Genomic DNA, 17,618 nt, shown 5'->3' with positions numbered 1-17,618 from the left:
GAAAAAGCACCTATGAGAAGATTATGTTTTATCTATTTTTCATAAGTTTGAATCCCACATTGTAGAAATTACTTTAAACCAAAAACTAATGCCAACAGTCACGCCCTTCTTATTTCATATACCACCATCTTCTCTGTTTGGCACTGTTGCTCTCCACTTAACATCTAACAAATGTGGTTGGCATGGTTGTTCAGGTTTGAGCAGTAGCTGTAACATGTGATATCTCAGATTGGCAGGAAAACACTCTAAAAGTTGCTGTCGGACCTGTATGGACATGGTATAAGCTAAAATGGAAGGTGGCCCAATTTAGGGTTTAGAGATGAGGTGTGGAGGATTCCAGAATTTTCATTGCACTCCTTGTGAAGTTCCACAGCCTCAGGCTACTGCAGGGGAACTATAACTGGTCTCAGTACAAATCTGAGGCTTAGAAGAGTCTTGCCATGACTGTGTTCAGTGCAACTAGTATTCCACATACTGGAGGGCAATGGAGGCACCACTCTAATGACCTGAAAACGTGAAAGCAGGAGCATCTCAACCAGTGGCTAGATGAGTTTAGGACTGCTGAAATACCACAGTTGTGTAAGTATACATATAAAAATATTTAAAATTAGATAAAAAGCTGGATATAGCCAAGACTGATATCCATAATTATCTTCTTTTTTTATCCCGTTTCTTTTACAGCTGCCCAGGAGATAGCACCAAACAGTGATACCCATGCTGAGCATTTGGAAAGATTATGAGAATCATGGGGTATGTATGCAGCACAAAAGAACAAAATTATTATTATTATTATTATTATTATTATTATTATTATTATTATTATTAATGCATATATTAACTGTAAAATCAAGCGTACTTGCTTCATTGATTGTGTCTTTGTCACCCATATTTGTTGAGGTGTCAGTCCAAATTCATACAATATTTTATCCATGCACATTTTACACTGTTGAAGTGGATAACTATGTTTTTTTCCTAATTCCCTCCTGCACATTTCTATATTGGTTTCTCTTTGTTCTTCCCCGTGCTTGCCCCCATTTTACCACTTTCCTCTCTACCCCTATTTTTGCACCTTTAAACTTTTCAAAAAATATAATCACACACCACACACATAAAAATAAGAAATCCCCAATGAAGCCCTTCACTTTTAGTCCTCTGTGTTTATGCAGCATTTGGTGTAGTGCACCAATGCTGAGTGACGGTGAATGACTGTTCATGTCCTATGCATGGTGCGGTTACCTCCGCACAATGCTGCTTAAACCTGCTGCACTAAGGAAACACACAGTTACAGTAGAAAAAAGGCACTTATATTAAACATTTCATATAAAATATTTAGTTAGACCGAAGAATAAAGGCAATCATATTAAACATTTCATATAAAATATTTATTTAGACTGAAGACTGTATAAAAATGTAACTCAATATGTGTACTGTTGACATAAATCACTTGAGTACTATTTATTTTTATATAGTTTTCAGAGTAGTCATTCCCTCTCACATTTCAAATAATTAGCACATGTAATTATTTAATTACACTGTGAGTACATATAAAAAATGAAAGGGACGCTCTGAGGGTTATCCTTGCTGGATAACCCAGTGGTGCAATGGGGTGGACAACAATCAAAAGATATTGTCCCTGCTGTAGTGGAGAAGGCAGGACCTTAAGTCTGAGTCCTTAGAAGGACTGTTTTTCATACCTCTGGTGTTTCCCTCTCAGTATTGGTTATTGTTAGGGGAGCTTGGGTTCCTGATGAGGAAGTCCATAGAAGGACTGTATTCGGGCGGTGGTGGCCGGAAGTCCTGTGGGTATAGCCCTAAAAAGGTCCTTTGATGTCTTCATCGGGAGGATGTCCCTCTGGTGGCTGGATGGAAACACCTTATCCTTAGATTGTTAGCCTCAAGAGCCCTTAGATGGGCTGTTGGATCACACCAGTCCTCTTATAGGTGACCTAATTTGAGTTGGCCATTGTCCCGCCGATGTGGCCCTGAGAAGGGCCTTGGAATGTTCTAGCTGTGGTAATTAAAAAAAAATTGTAGGTCCTCTATTGGCTGTAGTAGAGGGTTGCTGTCAGTCCCTGTATGTAAATGAGGAGTGCACCAAATTAGCCCTGACAAGGGCTTTTGGTCTACAAGAAGTCCCAATTTGAGATGGCTAAAGGAAAGTCTGTGCCAGACTAAATATGGAACAGAGCCCTGTCTGTAGCTAAGATATAAGCAGTAATAGCCCTGACAAGGGGTTTTGGTCTACAAGCTGATGTCCTTTTTGATGGCCTGAAGATGGGTTGAGCCAGGCAGACAATGTGAAAGAACCCTGAAAAGGGCTTTATTGTCACCTCAGAAAACCTCAGTGCCTACCTACCCAGTCCTGAAAATGGCTGAGGTGTGCAGTGTGGTAGCCCTAACAAGGGCTTTTGGACTAAATGCAGTTCTGATTCGAGATGGTGTGCCAATCTAGACAAAACTTGTGGCAGAGCCCTTAAAAGGCCATTTTATGTGGATCATTCAAAAGCATGAAACCAAAAATTAAAGTTAAGATAGGAATGAGAGTTATAAAACCTCAAAAAAATTGGTGCATACAGAAAACCTCAGTGCATACAGTTCTAGTTTACTTCTAGTATCCAAAGGAAGAAACAGAAGTTACAGTTTAGCTGATCACTATTCCTTTATTTGAAAGTACAGGATATAAAAAGCTTTCCAAGAGCTTGGTCTTGATATTTCAACCCACCCTCTAAATGAAGCGTAAATTGTAACACCCCACATGTTATCTCACTCTGAACTGCACAGACAGGTACTGGATCCCCTTAGAATGGCACCAGAAACTTAACCAATTGTTGAAATCAATGATTTTCTGTTTGTACTGTGGTAACATTCTGGGAGATGGTAGGATGCTACTCAAGGCTAGGGACATACCCACCTGGGCTACATAATCCATGTCTCTTTTCATGTAAACCAGGGAGGTACATCTCAGATCATTCACACCCACATGTACAATGACAGAGTCATATTTGTACCTGTTGTTGAGAGACCATAGTGCATGCGTTATGTGGTAGATCCTGGCACCTGACAGGCAGATGACTGCTAGTTTCTCCTTATTCATCCGAGTGAGTGGGGTATCAGTGTGCCTCACTATCGAGTCACCTATGCCTAGTTCATTGGTTCATAGATTCATAGGTTGGAACAAGGCTATCGGCCCTAGGGCCTATACAAGCCTAGCCCTAACAATTTCCTGGCTATTTCTTCCTACAGTATTTACTTCCCTGGACCCCTGTCTAGCAGGGTGACTGACGTGATCCTCTGGGTGAATTTCCTATCTCCCATCCAATAATAAAGCTTCCTATTGAAGAGGACCAAAGAGACACTCTGCTTGACATGTATGGAAAGTCTATTCCAGAGTCTGGGGAGTCTCTGGGTCAAGAACCTATCCCTCCAGCATGTTTTGTTCATTGTGATGACACGGTTTAGATCTGTGGAGCGAGTGTCTCTGAGGGATTGGGATTTCTTTAAGTGTAGCATGTCTAACAGCTCTGGGTTTGGCATGGCCTTGTCTGTTAAGCAGAGATCGCCTCTGAGTAGACGATATGCAACAGAGTATAGGTGGAGCTATTTTAGATGGTCAGCATAGGGCATCTGCTTTAGGCCTGTGATTCTTTCTGCTGCCTTTCCAGTTGTTGCAGATGTCTTGAGAGGTACATATTAAACAGGGCATTGTATTCTATAATGGGTCTAATGAGAGATGAGTACAGTGGGACAATGACCTCCTTTTTCTTGATGAAAAGCCCTTAGTGATGAGGTGTGCCACATCGAAGGATTTCCTGACTGTTGTGGTGATGTGATTATCAAAGGCGAGACCACTGTCCACCTGTGTCCCTAAGTCTCTTATCACACTTTCAGTGTTTATTGTACTGCCACCTATGTGGTAATTGATGGGTACATGTTTTTTTCCAAAGGAGATAACTATACATTTCTTGGCAGTGAGCTTGAGCCCATGGTTCTGGCACCAAGCATCTGTTTCTGTAATGCCCTTTTGTAGGATATCCACATCATTTGGGGATTCAGTAATGGATCTCAGTTTGCAGTCATCTGCAAAATTTATTAGCCAGAGTCCCTTAGTGTTGGCCTGTACTTCAGAGAAGTGGATGCCAAACAAGAGCGGTCCCAGGACTGAACCCTGAGGTACTCCACTTGTCACTTGTCTGGAGCTGGATTTGGAGTAATTCACTTTTACAGTGTGGGTTCTGTCAGTAAGCCAGTTGGCAACCCATTGAGTGACATAGGGATTAATGCCCAGCTTCATAAGTTTATCTATGATTCCAGAGTGGGGGATGGTGTTGAAGACCTTGGAGAGGTCCAGATAGGCTGTGTGGACCACCTCACCCTTGTCCACAGCTCTGGAGACTGATTTGAAGAAGTCAATCAGGTTCAGGAGACAAGATCAGCCCTTCATGAATCCAAACTGCATGGGGTCCAGTGTTTGAAGGTTGCCAATGTCTTTGTTTATAAGTTACATGATAATACGTTCCTTGGCCTTGCAGATCAGGCTCATCAGACTGATGGGGCTGTAATTCCCAGTATCCAAGGTGGATCCTCCCTTGTGGAGTGGGATAACTGTAGCTGTGCGGCATGCAGTGGGCATGAAGCCTGAGGTGAGGCTATGATTAAACATGACACTTAGGTGAGGTGCCAGTTCATTTTGTAGTTCATGTAGTACACAGACTGGGATGTCGTCTGGTCCCATGGATGCTGTATTCTTAGCTGTGGAGAGTGCGTTTTTTTACCTGTGTGGCCGTTATTACTGGAATTTGGCTTGCAGTTTTGCCTTTGGGACTTTGGTGGCACACTGTTTAGGAGAGTTATGTATCTTGTGATTAGTGTTGTGTTGTGTTGTGTTGTGGTGATCAAGTGTGTTTCTGCCTTGGAGGTCTCTGCTGTTTGGTAGATTTTTATTGAGAGCCTCTGCGAAGGTGGGTGTCTGGTTTGTGTTTTTATGTTAAGGCAGTGCTTGTCTGTGTTCTGGTGGGCTATGTGTTCCATGTGGTGTGGTGCAAGTGTTGACCTTCTCCTCTTAACCAGCTCTTCCGTTCTTGGCTGGAGAGTGCGTAGCTTCCAATTTGGATATATAAGTGCATCTCTCACAAGTCTGAGTTTTGGGATGTAAGAGGAGAGGGTTGATGGTGTACATGAGGCAGTTGCTACATTGCCTCAGGATGCCCAAATACACCAAGTTAATAGGAGAAAGCACAGGGAACTGACCTTTAGACATGCCTGGAGGGGTGGGCATTAATAATAAGTACTGGAGATGTTTCCTTGCACAATGTTTAGTGGCAATAGCACTTTTGTGTGCAACAATAATTGCTACAAGAAGTCTGTTAAAGTGCAAGACTTATAAGCTAATAAAAGTGCAGGAGAGGAGAGAACTAGCAGATCTAAGGGAAAAATTGAAGATCAGGCTTTGGCACTGCTCAGAAGCTTATAAACAGTCCTGGATATGGCAAATCTGTATCTGGACTAGACTAGTTACAAGACAAACGTTATGGGCTTTTAAACCAGAAAGTTAAAAGAGATGGAAAACTCCCAAAATTTTAAACCAGAAAGTTAAAAGAGATGGAAAAACTGCCCAAACTCCCAATAAACTACAATTTCTGGGCCAGAAACCACTCTTGGGGTAGATAGGCTACCTAGTGCTTACCACTCCCACTGATAACCTAAAAGGCTTCCCTCAAACACAAAAAGGCTTGGAGGGATCAGAAGCTTACAAATAGTCCTGGATACATCAAATCTGTATCTGGACTAGACTAGTAAGAGGAAAGGCAGGAAACAAGCTTATAATTTTTTTTACAGAAAAGAAGCTAAAACAGCACTAAAAACAATTCAAGTGCAGTACAATCTAGCACACTTGAGTGTGTAGCAATATTAAAGCAAATACAGTTTAAATAAATGCAATTTATTCAAACTGTATTCTGAACTGAATTCAATTATTGTTTTATTCAACTCTTAAGAGTTAAAAAGTGTCAAAAAATATACTTATCAGCTGAGAAGCACACACAGTCAGAACACATGGAGATTCTAGCAAAGTTTTTTTTTTTTTAGTAAAGTGGAAAGGGAGAAAGCAGGAACAGAAGATAATTCAAGGTTAAGAACCTAAGTGGGCTGTCCTTCTCAAATGATCGCTCTGTATTAGGTAGAATGAGCTAATGACACTAGACTGGGAGGAGTGTCTCAGATCAAATTTACAGTCGGGGCAGGTAACTGCAAAGCCACCATTTATTGCAGCTACTAGCTACACTAGGCAGAAAATAGTATAGAAATGTTTTATCACAGTAGAAAACCAGCAGTGACCCACTAAATGAAAGTTTTAAACAGATAAAAGAGCAAGGACACTCTAGAGAATGATTTTAACTGCAAACAAATCAGTTATATGATACACTTCTTGGCAGGAAATCTATCCAGAAACTTCACAAAAAATGCACAGAAAAGCACAAATGGAGCACTCACATACATAAAATAAAACTCTCAGTATGGAAAAGCAGTGTTTACAGTTAAGTAATTCAGTAAAAATGCAATTACAGTAATGAAACACTATCTAACAATGCAAAATACAGTTAAAACAGTATAAAACAGTATGCAAATGCAGGGAAACAGTAAAAAAAGCTTTATAACAGTGCACTATGTAGTAGATATCTGTATAGCACAATTATAAGAGTTAAAGAAGTGCAATTCAATGAAATAAATGTAAGAAATAACTTATTCTGCTCTTGGAGTCTTAGGGAATTTCTACTTTGTCCTATTGATGAATCACCACTTGGCCACCTGGTAAATACAAGCACAGCCCCCTGCAGACACAGGGTTTAAATACCAGAAAGAATGGAAGAATCTTGAAGCTCAAATTACTACCCAGTCCTGCTAGCTCCTGTTCTTTCAACCAATCACTCGCGCTAGAGAAGGTCAGGAAATCCTGTTACTCTCAATAACAGAGAAGACAAGACACTATCAGTAGAAGATGGCTGCCAGAAACACATGAAACTCAACAAACAAAACACCCAGGCCTGGATAACAGCAGGCCTCTATCCAAACTATGCTACCTGATTAGAACACAGAAACCTCACAATAAATGCACAGAAAAGCACAGATAGAGCACTCACAAACTGAAAATAAAACTCACAGTATTCAAAAGCAGTTTATAGATTAGTAATTCAGTAAAAATGCAATTACAGTAATGAGCACTATTCCAGCTAATAGCTACACTAGGCAGAAAGCACTGCAGAAATTTCTATCACAGCATAAAACCAGCAGTGAGCCACTAAATTAACGTTTTAAACAGCTAAAGGAGCAAGGAGACCCTAGAGAATGCCTTTAACTGCAAACAAATCAGTTATATGATACACTCCTTGGTAGGAAATCAGAACAAACAAACGGCAGGCCTCTATCCAGAAACCTCACAAAAAATGCACAGAAAAGCATGGATATCGCACTCACAAACACAAAATACAACTCTCAGTATGGAAAAGCAGTTTACAGTTAAGTAATTCAATAAAAATGCAGTTACAGTAATGAAACACTAGCAATGAAAAATAGAGTTAAAACAGTTTAAAACAGTACACAAATACAGTGAAACAGTAATAAAAAGCTTTATAACAGTGCAAAATGTAGTAGATTGGCTGTATAGCACAATTATAATCATTAAAGAACTGCAATTCAATGAAATAAATGTAAGAAATAACTTATTCTACTCTTGGAGTCTTAGGAAATTTCTGTTATGTCCCAGTGATGAATCACCACTTGACACCTGGTAAATGTAAGTGTTTTCAAGCTACTTTGCCTACACATATAGGGTTCTAATCTGACAGCAGGCAACTTGAGTGTGTTCACATCCAAATATTGCTTTTGACACATTTTTACACAGACATGTAACTCCACATTCATATCAGACACCCCTCTCAACATGTTCTTCTCAGCGTACAATGATGCTATCATAGTCCATAAAGTGCAATGTGACAGTGTTAAAGTCAGACATATGTGGTGGTGCTGCTGTGACATTGCATGACATTCATCTTCTATATCTACAAAACTGTAATGCTCAAACCAGGCCCAGTCTATGTGTGTGTGTGTGTGTGTGTGTGTGTGTGTGTGTGTGTGTGTGTGTGTGTGTGTGTGTGTGTGTGTGTGTGTGTGTGTGTGTGTGTGTGTGTGTGTGTGTGTGTGTGTGTGTAGTTGGTGGTACATTAGGGTCATTGTATGATCTTTGGAGTTGCTCTTCAAATTGCTACCACTTAGTAGAACCTTTCACGTAGCCCAATGCATCCACTATCCTCCTTTTTCTCTGGCCACATGACATCCTTCTTGCGAAGGTGTGGAAGATATCCTCATGTAAATATGCATACAGACATAATGAAGTAGAGTCCTTCCATGAGCCTCTGCAAGCCATCTCAGACCACTAGATGTGTGATTGCTAATTCGGTCATGGTGCGGTGCATATGTCCCATATGGACAGTGGCAAGTATGTAATGCAATCCAACAAATGTACACATGCACACAGTAGTCCTATTATCTTCCACCATATACATATAGGGAGGTTGTTGTAAATGGTATAATAATGGCTATAATTTTATGGGATGTTGGTCGTTATCCTAATAATGTCCTATGACCCTTTGAACAGTTGACTTGTCAATGTTGCTGCCATTGACATGTGCTATATTGAGGTAGGGATGCACAGTATGGATACAAGGGGGTATTACAATTTGTGATATGAGCTAATGTATTGATGCCCGCCACTGCCATTGCATTACATGCTCCTTCTATAACAGTTGTAGTAATATACCTCCTGAAAACTGTTCATATGGTATGATACACTTGTTATGTATAATGTTGGCTTATTAGGACAAGTGTTGTTGTAATGGAGCAGATCAATCGTCTACACAGTTCATATTCAGCCAACAAAGTGACACTTGCAGTATAGCACAAGTATGCATGTGTCTACATACCACTATTAAATGGTCTGCGTCAGACATCAGTATAAATTCATACTACTGATTACATGGGTACATAGGTCTTATTTCATTGACATTTTGTTATGCTGTGATATGTACAAGAATTTATCACGTTTTGATTCAATTGCAACCTTGTGGAATTCATTGTATGTGCAGTTGTCTTGCTATTCCCAAGGATTATTGAAGTGATCAACAACACCATTGCATGACAATTAGCATTTGTGTCAGGAAATGTTCTGCATGAACCACAAATAACTGATCTGTAATGTGTCCTGATAAGGCATCAGGCTGCTGAAACAGTGTTTGCCTATGAAACACATGTAGGCTTATGTTATGCATCTGATGTATTTACATTGCAGTGGTACAATTGTAGGACTGTGTGAATAGTACCAGTGTGTGCCATGCAATGCATGATCAAGGCTGTATCTGGAGGTCTTTTCACAAATCAATTATTCCAATATATATGAAATGTTAAGGGGGATACACAACTAAGAACAGAGCTGTTTGTGGATGCAACCAGACATACTCAATTGGAGAAAATAGACAATCTGCTAGCTGACAGGTTGTCTTACACATCACCCTTTTGTCATCACTGGTCATCAGCCAAAGTATACATGCAAACATTACTCAGTTTTTATTCTCAGGAAGACAGCTTATCTGAGCACTCTTTTGGTTAATAACACAGAATCAAAAGGCCCTGACAACATCACAGTTTGCCTATTGCATTACCTAAAACCAGACCTAGCAGACACAGTTGGATCCCTATTTCAACACAGCCACCAGACAGCTTATGTTCTCAAAGGGTCTATGTTAGATATTCAAACACTTAAATGTTTAAATCTCTAAAGGCTGACCTTTAGAGATTGAACATTTAAATGTTCCAATATCAATAAAAATAAAATTTAAAAAAAAAAGAAAAAGAAAATAATGCGCCCCCATCCCCGCAACTTAAATATACCAACTCTAAGATCGCATTACAGTGCGGGAATGGAAAATTTCCCATTTCCTACACTGTAGCGCAATCTCAAAGTTGGTATATTTAAGTAGCAGGGGGTGTGGGGGTGCAGGGGGGGCTTGCCCCCCTGTTTACACCCTTTAGTTTTTTTTTGTACTTTTTTTAATTTTTATTAAAATTCGAACATTTAAATGTTCGATCTCTAAAGGTCGATCTTTAGAGATTCAAACAGTTAAGCGTTCGAATATCTAACATAGACCCTTCTCAAAGAAGGTGGACAGCAACATGCATTCTTCAATCTGGGGAGACCATCACCTGATGCATGGAGTTATAGACCCATATTCCTGACTCTGCTAATCTGTGAGGCAGACCAACAAGTCATCATAGACCTTATCACAAAGGACACAGGTAATCTCCCGACTGTGTACTAAACAAGTTTGATTTATCAGGACTACATCATGTCTGTTACATCTGTTTGATGTCTTCAATAAGGTCACTAAGGGCATGTGTGAGGAAATCACTATCACCCTGCATAATTTGACCTGTCCAACTCATTGACACAAATCCACAGACAGGTATTACATAGAAACTGTCTCAAGTGGACATAAACACCAAGGCCACCAAGTGGGTAGACACTTGGATCACATACATGACAGATAATGTCGAGGTATGTGAAGTCATCTCTAGTTAGAGTTCAGTGACCAGATCCTTACCTCAGGATTCTGTACTAGGCCCTTTCCTGTTCAGTATTTATGTCTCACAATTCAAGACTAACTTACACATTCTTTGTCTAACCATCTTTGTGGAGAACTGCAAATTGTGGAAGATCATTGAATCCAAGTTTGGCATTGTTATAATGCAGACAGTATTAACACATACAAAGGATTGCTTCCACAGCCACGGAGAAACAGGAGATGAACAAAAATATGGGGGCATTAGTTCCTTTATGAAAGCAAATACACAAGCTAATTACAATATAGACAGCACACCCCTATGAGAAAACCAAGTGGTATGTGACCTGTGTACTGGGATAGATGGTGTGCGAAATGTCCACCAGCATGTTCCCACAGTGGTGACTAATCCTTTGTACATAGCACAACTCCTGAGTATATACGGGCCATGCACATCCAAGGGCATTGTATTTCCATTGTTCTCAGCCCTTATCACAACAAACATTGAGTACAATGCACCCTTTTGCATGTAGTCCTCAACACATCCTCCAGGGATGGGTTACTCAAGTGTATCAATTTTGCACAGTGAGCTCCCGTGCATCGTATCAGCCATGCCTCAGTATTCTTTGTAATGCATAACCATTATGGTTTACAGTGCAGAACCCCCTTCAATGTGTTACAGAAGATGCATATGTGATACGTGTTCATGTGATGCACACAGTAAATGCATAGCTGATTGACAACATTGATGGTATGGATTACGATCATGAACATTTGACTTGTGGCATATATATACCATGCAAACCTGTCAGCTAGCCAGTATTGCTTGTAATTTTAACTACAGGTGTAACTGTGTCCCTCTTGATACCTCTGAAAGATGTTAAATTTTGATGAAGGTATGCCTGATTCACCTCACAGATTACTGACAAATCATGACAGTTGTACAAGGGTGGTCTTGCAGAATCATCTATTATTACATACAATCACATATGTTATGTCAATGAGATAGATTAATGGTGGTATTACTCTGATATTGTCCATAATTGTGCATGCTTCTGTCTACTGTTGTCCATGAGCCTGTTACTGTGTCCCACTTGTCTGAGACCTGTGCTGACATCACATTCATATTCAAGTGTCTTTCTGGTGTACTATACATTGACATACCTTCATCTACTGTATATTACCATGTTTCACTTGCCCTCTTCCCCTGTGTTCATTTCTATATTTCATGTGTATACCCCTTTTCAATGCACACACAATGCAGTCCTTGTACCCTTGCTGATCACTAGCAAATATTTTATTCAGTATGCCTAAAGCAGGTTTACACACTACACTGCACTGACTACACTTTCATATAATGTGTTAGAACTGTATACATTGCTTTTTATTAAAACCCCATAGTCATCGTGGCTTTCCGTGCAATCATGCAGACATAGTATGCCCATAGGAAACAGGTCTGCAGGTGTTTGTGCTGGTTTACACAGTTTTGTGGCTGGCAACAATGTTGCTGGCCATGAAACTATGCTTGTATTCAAGTAAGTGTGATGCATAGCCTGCACATGCAATTAGCTCTGCTGGTTATCATGCTAACAAGTAAACTTCATATAGGCTCCATAGTAATCCTACATGGAGTTTACTGAGTCCTCAGGTATGTATAGACATTTTTAATCCATAGTATGTTCACCTTCACCTGAATTTTCAAAGTACATTTTAAACCAGTATCACTGTTGTCTAAGTAATTAGAAAACTATTACCTCTGTGTATATCAGTAAACTATCCAGCAGTCATCCTAATATCTAAGTCACATATTAATGTGACTCAAACAAGCATTTCTTTCTGTGCATATGGAAGTTCTCATCTCAGATTGCTTCATGAGCAGGTCAGCAAATATGGCTTAGATATATTCCACATAGTTGTACCATAAAGATGGGCATAACAATCCCTCTTTTAGTTAAATACATTCCTAGTCAGTATGTACTCAGTGTCTTTCTTGTGTCATGATATCTATAAATTCCACTGGATGTATATCAGTTCTTTGTAGCCAATGTTTAAAAATTCTAAACCTTTACTATGGGGTATGTTTCTGCCAACTTTGTGCAATTTAATTTTTATTTGTTAATTGTGAACATGTTGATATATATGTTATGCTAGCTAGGTCCAGAGAGTGGATGGATTTATTATTTTTCCAAAAATTCTGAAATGGATTCTATAAACTCTTTGTCTCTCTGTAAAAGAAATAGAATTTTTATCAATATTATCCCCATGTGGTGGTATTAAAAACAAGCAGGATGTGATGAAATGATTATGTTATACACCAAAATAATGGAAATAGGATTTTTCATTGAATAGCAAAATTGAAAGGGCTACCAATCATTAGGGAAAATGCAGATGTATTGGGTGCAGGTGGGTATGCAAAGAACTCAAAACAGTTGGTACACACATTTTGGAAATATGGAATTGCTGGAGGTGTTGAGAGAATGGTGCTGGGTATAAAGATATATTTGTGGGATGTTTGTCAACAAGACATATCTGGAATAAACAACTAGAGTAGTGGGAGAGCACTTTTGCAAAAATGGTCTTGCATGACACAGTTGGACTATTTTGGTAAACAAACATGATTCATTAATGCCTACACTAAGTGAACACGATTTGTATTCAAGAACATCCATACCACATTATTTGTGCTTTCTAGTCATTCAGACACATTGCACTAAGTGTACATGTAGTCTATCCAATGGTAACCTTAATGGATCCTCATCAGTATTGAAGGCTGCAAAAAATCAGTAGGAAGACTAAAATCATATGAGCAGGAAAGTGTGAGTTATACTTGTCTATTCACTCAGAATGGTGTACACTTAGTGCACATTCAGTGTAAGCATTAATGAATCCCAGGAATAAATAAATACATAATAAATATGGCATGCTTTAATTAATAATATACTTGTGATAATGTTTTGCCATCATGTATAAAATGTTCAGTAAAACAAAAACTGATTTCATAGATGAAACTCTTGCTGTTACAATGGGACTTTTAAGATAATTAGAAATTCTAGGTAAATTCAGAACTGAGAAGGTTTGTGAGCCATGGCCACTAACTCTCTCTCTTCATCTTCAAGGACACTGTATGAACTTCTAAACAATTACTGAAAAATTGAAACACAAAACCGCTGCAGGAACTACAAAAAATTAATAACCACAACCACCTGAGGTGCCAGAAATTGACAGAAACTCAAAGTATTTACCAAATCACTTTAATGTTGAATAAAAATGATGAATAACACATCTAAATATTCAGTTTCAGTTAAGTGCTTTCTTTCCTCATACAAAATATTCAGTTGTTGTTGGTTTGTTCTGATGAAGTAACATTAAATATTTGGTATGAGGAATGCAAGTGCTTAACTGAAACTGAATATTTAGATGCGTTTTTGCATTGTTTTTATTCAGCATTAAAGTGGTTTATTAAATATTTGGAGTTCCTGTTGCTTTTGGCATCACAGGTAGTTCTAATTACTGAGAAATTCTTAAATTTCATAAGTAGAATGTATAATGGAGTTATATGAGAACCTTACATTGTATATTGGCTGAGAAAGCTGAGACATTATTTCATAATTATATGAAGTTTTATCCAGACACTACCACAGCACAATCTTTATAATTTTTTGTAATCTTATCTCAATGTTCGTCATGAAATTACTGCAAAGTATACAGCCATTTCTCTTAAATTACTGTCAAAATAATCAAAAACAGAACTAGCATTTTCATACAGCTCATTCATAATAGTATAGTGACTTGTTCTCATGACAGCTGAAAATTTAAAGATTTTAATCTGTCCACACTTGAATGGTCTGGCTTCAAAGAGTTGTATTCAGATAAAAATCTACGCATTATGAGGGCAGACAAAGGTGGCATGATAGTTATCATGAATGCCAAGGATTATAATAAAGCCATTAGTCAACTTTTAGTGGACAACAAGTGTTATAAGGAAGTTACTGAGGACATTATCATTAAATATTTCTCTGCCATAGATAGTGCACTTTTTGATATGTTTAGTCAGGGAAATTTGAATTATCAGACATATTCTTTTCAAGTGGAATACACTAAAATGGCTAGATTCTTCGGGATACCCAAAGTGCACAACGATCGTCTCAAGTCTCCCTTTAGATCCATTGTTGCTGCTAGCGTCTCCAAGACTGGACCTATTTCCATTCTATTGGACTACATTTAAAATCTGATAGTAAAGGAGTCAGAACATTATCTCTGTGACTCATAGCACTTGCTGGAACTACTAAGTGATTTTCCTGAAGTCACATAAGACTTTTTTTCTTGTCTGCTTGGATATGGTCTCTCTTTACACCTGTATTAAACAAGGCACCAATATTGAGTTTGTAAGGAAATATCTAAATGAGTTTACCACCTTTGATAATGACAACATTAACACCATCTGTTTATTGTAAGGCTTGGTAGTGGGCAACACTTTTTTTTCTGTTTTTAAGCAAACACTATAAACAAACGTAGGGTTTCCTTGGAGGCAAGGGTGCCGCCTGTTTTTGCCAATATAGTTATAGCATGGTGGGAACAGAAGTTTCTCAAAACCCACACACTGGCTAATGATATATTATTCTGTCATGGATGTATTGATGACCTTTGCTTTGTATGGAAAGCTACATATGAAGATTTTTCTACTTGTATTAGCTTTCTCAACACAAGCACTAACCTTTTAAAGTTCACAGTCAGTGGTTTTCGTACGGCTATCAACTACTTGGACATTACTTTGGCTTTTGACACTTCCAATAAATGATTTGAAAGGAGAATTTACAGGAAAGCAACATGTGTCAATCAATACCTACAGAAAGACAGCTTGCACCCTTTTCACATGAAAATGTGCGTAGTTAATGGCCAGTGATCAGACTGAGCAGGTTAACCACTGACAATACTTTTTTTCAGTAAGAGATGATCAAGTTATGGATATTTTTCATTGGCCGTGGTATGATCAGGATTGGCAGGTCAAGACTGAAAAGGAGGTTTCATTGCTCAGACTGCACAAGGCTGGACCAGTCCTAGAAAGCAAGTCTATCTTCTTTGGATTGGCTACCAATGACAAAGGTGTACATAAGTCAACCAGTAGCATTTCTTTCAGACAAGCCTTTCCCATTCCCATTTCCATGGAAATATCACTTATTAGAAATAACATTAATGAAAATTGGAAAATAGTCTTAGGCAATATAAAGTTGGCCAGAGTTATAGGTGACAAGCCTTTGTTCAATTACTAAAGATCATCCAACTTAAAGTTTATTTTTGAATGAGACACTGCTTCCTGTGCAGTTGAATGCCACACTTAAGACACTTTTCAGTGTGGTAAGTGCAAGTAACGCAGCTACATCAGCAACAGTTCTGTGGTTAAGTTCCAACCGCTTGGTACAGACATTTGGGCGAGTAGTAGTAGATTAAGTTGTGAGTCCGCCCACGTAGTTTATCCTGCTTCTTGTGAGTCTTGCCCTAGCTTTTACATTGGCAAAATAGTTAAGACGTTTATCAAGAAGGATTTATGAGCATACACTTGCGATAAAAACAAGGACATTAATAATGATCTAACCAAACATGCTACTATATGTTTCAACTTTAAGAAGTTTACATTTTTCATTCTAGATTCAGTAAATACTGTAAGACTATGCTTGAATGCCATGAGATCACCTGCCAAATCAGACTTAGAGCAGATTGTGCTCCTGGATATAACAAATCTATTACCATTAAAGGAAAACTCCACCTTAGAACTCCAAAAACATATTTTTTTCATTTTATCTTTGTTTTTGGAGCTATTTTAGTGTCTCAACATCACTCCAAGTGCTTCATTTTCAATTTTAATGCATTCCTCTCAAAATGGCGGATGATGGGGCCTGGTCTTGGTAACGTGATCTTATTTTCTTGCTTTCATTCCTTTTCCCCAGAATACATTTCAAGTCCTCTTTATATGACTCATGGTAAACATAAGGAACTGGTGCTGTTTTCTCATGTCATGGAGAAAAATGGCAGGACTGTGAAGCACTGCCATCTAAACACACCTTCTGAAACAGAACTACTTCCATGTTTCCCTGACTGAACCTCATCTGAGTGTCTGTCAGAGCTTGTTCTATACTATAAATAGCTGCTAGCTACTTCCAGCAAAAGAAAGTATGTTAATAGCAGGCTTTTATAATGAGAGTTTTTGTAGTTCTAAAAGAATTGACAGACCACCCCCACCCTCTCATGCTGAGGTGTAAAAACTCTCACTGCAGTAAATGATCCTTGCTGTACATTTACGCTGACAAGTAGTAGGACTCCAAACTATGTCTGTATAATACTTCCCAATGGCTTCAGTGACATGTTTTTTCTCTGTCATGAATGATGCAGAATTAAAATTTGCTTTACTAGTTCCTTGATTATTTCTGTCATATTCACCCCCTTTTTTCTGTTTCATATTTATTTATACATTGGTATCCAGGAAAGTGAACTGTTCCCAGGACCCTTTTCAGCCACAACTTGGGATACATTGGCAAAGACTATCTCCGAATTACTACAGCCCACAGACTAATTCTTCAAACTACTAAGTGCTCAGCACTAACCAACATCCTTCATCCTTACATCCCTGAGAGATCTGCTCACCAAAACCTAATCACTGTCTGCAAACCCAATCGTCCTGCTGGTCAGCTTCGTCTATCCTTTTCCTAAGCTAAAAAATGGAATTCCTCTCTAAGGACTTGTGAAAACTTTGAAAACTTTAAAACTCAGCTACATTCCTATTTTTCCTCTAACAGGAAATGCAGCTGCACTCCCCCCACCTAGACTAATAATCAATCCACCCTTTGAACTCCTGACTAACTCCGAGTACAAGCTAACCTAACATAAATGTACATATTGTAAATAACATAATTGTACGTATTATAAATAACCCATCCCACCTTTTTTTTCTTTTTTTTTCCTCTCTTTTTTTCTTTATAAGTCTTTATTCTCCCTCTCATTTAAGTTACCACTGCC

This window comes from Protopterus annectens, chromosome 2.part1 (assembly GCF_019279795.1).
Source record: "Protopterus annectens isolate FY-2018-M chromosome 2.part1, PAN1.0, whole genome shotgun sequence".
Lineage (NCBI taxonomy): Eukaryota > Metazoa > Chordata > Ceratodontiformes > Protopteridae > Protopterus > Protopterus annectens.
The sequence above is the reverse complement of the archived record's forward strand: the minus strand, read 5'-3'. Positions refer to the sequence as shown.